The sequence below is a fragment of the Girardinichthys multiradiatus genome, chromosome 24, assembly GCF_021462225.1.
Source record: "Girardinichthys multiradiatus isolate DD_20200921_A chromosome 24, DD_fGirMul_XY1, whole genome shotgun sequence".
Lineage (NCBI taxonomy): Eukaryota > Metazoa > Chordata > Actinopteri > Cyprinodontiformes > Goodeidae > Girardinichthys > Girardinichthys multiradiatus.
In genome coordinates this window covers 1,743,212-1,747,718 of record NC_061816.1, presented here as the reverse complement: position 1 = coordinate 1,747,718, position 4,507 = coordinate 1,743,212, and the positions used below count along the sequence as shown (strand labels likewise).

Genomic DNA, 4,507 nt, shown 5'->3' with positions numbered 1-4,507 from the left:
CGCGCATTCATCAGTTAACTCCGCCTCATTTCCAACCAACCAGACGTGGAAATAAAGATGTTTTACTTTTGTTAACGAAGTAAAAGAAGAGTGTCGTTACTTTATCGTTCAGTTAGTGATTAAAACTGAAAGTTTCACACTGATTGTCATCACGTGGTATCGTGATAATCACGTCTGTTTAAACTTATTGATCACTCAATATAAACTCATTGATCACTTAATATAAACTCATTAATCACTCATTATAAACTAATTGATCAATCAATATAAACTCATTGATCACTTAATATAAACTCATTAATCACTCATTATAAACTCATTGATCAATCAATATAAACTCATTAATCACTCATTATAAACTCATTGATCAATCAATATAAACTCATTGATCATTCAATATAAACTCATTAATCACTCATTATAAACTCATTGATCAATCAATATAAACTCATTAATCACTCATTATAAACTCATTGATCAATCAATATAAACTCATTGATCATTCAATATAAACTCATTGATCAATCAATATAAACTCATTAATCACTCATTATAAACTCATTGATCACTCAATATAAACTCATTGATCATTCAATATAAACTCATTAATCACTCATTATAAACTCATTGATCACTCAATATAAACTCATTAATCACTCATTATAAACTCATTGATCACTCAATATAACGCTTCTCAAGAAGTTTTCCGAGCTACCTGTTGGCGGTCAGACGCCTCGGAGCTCCTCCGGTGTTGTGACGTAAAGTGATGGTCTGCCATAAACTGATCGGGTTTGTTCGGGCGCGTCCCCGCGGAGGAGCGAGCAGCGAGAGGAGGAGATGTTTGCAGCAGGAGTTCATCCAGCCTGTCAGCTGAGTGTCTGGTTGTCAGAGTTCTTTCTCGGTGGTTTAACTCTTGAAGTCAACAAAAGAAAGACAAATAAAACAGTTATATTTGTATGGTCAATATTACAGCAAAGCTGTGTCTCGTTTATCCTTCTCTCCTTATAAAACTTGCGACGTTCTCACCGTGAAAGTGTCGGTTTCACGCTTTCGTCATTTGTCATAAATATCTGCAAATTTACATTTTAAACTATAGCAGTAAAAATAAACTTTTGATCACTTATCTGCACTAACTTTGCTTTGTGTGTCCCACTTCCTTCAGGAAAACGATTCAGAAACATCACAGCAAGAACAAATAGACTCAGAAATAGTTTCTTTGATGAAGCAGTGAAGGTAATTGTCCTCCTGCAGGCAGACATTAAACATCCCTGCTGACAATGAAACAAACCACCAGCCCATCTTAGACTGTTTTAGCACAAGCTACACTTCATGTAAATACTAAATACTACATGCCACATTCAATGCACATATGTTCACTTTTTCTATAAGTGTTTTCTGAAAGTGTTGTTTAATTTCTGGTTAAATTCTGCAAGTGTTTTTAAATATGTCTATGAAATTCATGTGTATCTGTGGAGCCGAGCCTCAACAACATGTCATTATGGTGAAATAATGAGAAGAAAGAATCTTGAATCTTTTCCGAGCGACCGCACCCTGTTGGCGGTCATTTAAGACTCCTATTTGCGCAACACTTCTTTTTAGAGCTCTTTTTTTTTCACCGCGGACGTCAGGCCCATCTGCCTGCGTTTTACCCAGGTTTAGCTTTGTAATGGAAAATTCTTTTAAAGTGCTCTGATATTCCCTTCACCTCTCTCCTCTGACATCTGTGTTTTAATAGTGTTCTGTTATTTAGAGCAGATGGACTCTAAATTCAAATGCTGGAGAGTTTTATGGTTAACACTTCCTGAAGTGTATATTTCAAGGGAAGGTAGATGGGTGCCCTCATAAATAACTTTGTTAACTCTGACCCGGGGAGGGTCTAGGGGCCATATTTCTAAAACTCTTTGCAGTTGAGATAACACTGTCATGTTCTGGTATAAATACTGTGTGTAAATGTTGATCGGGGCTCTGTTTCACTGACTAACCTCAGTGTCAGGGCCTTCAAACGCTGAATGCCTTTGAATAAAACTTATAAGACAAAGTCCGGATTTTCTCTTGTTATGAGTCAACTTCTACCCACTTTGATAAGAAAATTCCACAACAGCTTTTTACCTCATGCGTTCAATCACACCTTCTATTCGGGATCACGTTGGTCCAAAGTCCGGAGTCCCGCTGCTATACAGAATTTTACTGTGGAGGATTTTGGTTCCCCAGACGAGCTGGAGGCTGCATGCAGACTTAATATGGAGCTAAACTGGGGCCATAAAGTTTGTTCAAACGAAAAACATTTAAACCTGAAAAATAAAAGTTTGTTCAAAAGAAAAACATTTGAACCTGAAAAATAACCTCCCCCAAATAATTTGAAAAAAGTTTTGCAACTGAAAAAAAACCTTCAAAACTACTTTTCAGATTCAAGTCACTGGCCCACCCAGAACAGGCAGATCAGCTCTGCTGCGCTCAATTCACGGGCTGAAGTGAAGCACCGTCTCATTAAGCCTGCGGTCCACCAGGGATTTCCTCGGTTGCCCCGTATGCCAGTTTGACCCTGGCTGTGAGTCACTTCACTAAATGAAGACCAAACACGTTTTAATCAAAAATGCACCAGAAACCGAAACCCAAGTCCAGTCCATGTGAAAACAAGTCCAGGCTTAATTATGCAAGAATATTCGGAAAATACCGGCTCGTTTTGCATCTGGTTTCATTCCTGCTGCTTAGTTTAGCGGTTCTTTTGCTTGATGTTGAGAGCATTGGAAATCTCCAAGACGGACTTAAAATGCTGTGCAAATCTGTCAAGATCATATTTTCTCCTCTGAGATCCGCGTCCTGTTTTCACGTAAGCTGCTTCTATCGGTGAAGCTGGTTATCTTTCAAAACCAATCACACATATACAGGTCCTTCTCAAAATATTAGCATATTGTGATAAAGTTCATTATTTTCCATAATGTCATGATGAAAATTTAACATTCATATATTTTAGATTCATTTCACACTAACTGAAATATTTCAGGTCTTTCATTGTCTTAATACGGATGATTTTGGCATACAGCTCATGAAAACCCAAAATTCATATCTCACAAAATTAGCATATCATTAAAAGGGTCTCTAAACGAGCTATGAACCTAATCATCTGAATCAACGAGTTAACTCTAAACACCTGCAAAAGATTCCTGAGGCCTTTAAAACTCCCAGCCTGGTTCATCACTCAAAACCCCAATCATGGGTAAGACTGCCGACCTGACTGCTGTCCAGAAGGCCACTATTGACACCCTCAAGCAAGAGGGTAAGACACAGAAAGAAATTTCTGAACGAATAGGCTGTTCCCAGAGTGCTGTATCAAGGCACCTCAGTGGGAAGTCTGTGGGAAGGAAAAAGTGTGGCAGAAAACGCTGCACAACGAGAAGAGGTGACCGGACCCTGAGGAAGATTGTGGAGAAGGGCCGATTCCAGACCTTGGGGGACCTGCGGAAGCAGTGGACTGAGTCTGGAGTAGAAACATCCAGAGCCACCGTGCACAGGCGTGTGCAGGAAATGGGGTACAGGTGCCGCATTCCCCAGGTCAAGCCACTTTCAAACCAGAAACAGCGGCAGAAGCGCCTGACCTGGGCTACAGAGAAGCAGCACTGGACTGTTGCTCAGTGGTCCAAAGTACTTTTTTCGGATGAAAGCAAATTCTGCACGTCATTCGTAAATCAAGGTGCCAGAGTCTGGAGGAAGACTGGGGAGAAGGAAATGCCAAAATGCCAGAAGTCCAGTGTCAAGTACCCACAGTCAGTGATGGTCTGGGGTGCCGTGTCAGCTGCTGGTGTTGGTCCACTGTGTTTTATCAAGGGCAGGGTCAATGCAGCTAGCTATCAGGAGATTTTGGAGCACTTCATGCTTCCATCTGCTGAAAAGCTTTATGGAGATGAAGATTTCATTTTTCAGCACGACCTGGCACCTACTCACAGTGCCAAAACCACTGGTAAATGGTTTACTGACCATGGTATCACTGTGCTCAATTGGCCTGCCAACTCTCCTGACCTGAACCCCATAGAGAATCTGTGGGATATTGTGAAGAGAACGTTGAGAGACTCAAGACCCAACACTCTGGATGAGCTAAAGGCCGCTATCGAAGCATCCTGGGCCTCCATAAGACCTCAGCAGTGCCACAGGCTGATTGCCTCCATGCCACGCCGCATTGAAGCAGTCATTTCTGCCAAAGGATTCCCGACCAAGTATTGAGTGCATAACTGTACATGATTATTTGAAGGTTGACGTTTTTTGTATTAAAAACACTTTTATTTTATTGGTCGGATGAAATATGCTAATTTTGTGAGATAGGAATTTTGGGCTCAGGAATCTTTTGCAGGTGTTTAGAGTTAACTCGTTGATTCAGATGATTAGGTTCATAGCTCGTTTAGAGACCCTTTTAATGATATGCTAATTTTGTGAGATAGGAATTTTGGGTTTTCATGAGCTGTATGCCGAAAATCATCCATATTAAGACAATAAAAGACCTGAAATATTTCAG

General features: G+C 40.2%; 1 protein-coding gene across 3 annotated transcripts in view; it reads right to left on the bottom strand.

Moving 5' to 3' along the window:
- LOC124861391 (NACHT, LRR and PYD domains-containing protein 3-like) overlaps positions 1-4,507 on the bottom strand; it is a 923,911-nt gene that overhangs the window by 552,985 nt on the left and 366,419 nt on the right. The gene's annotated exons all lie outside the window — the stretch shown is intronic.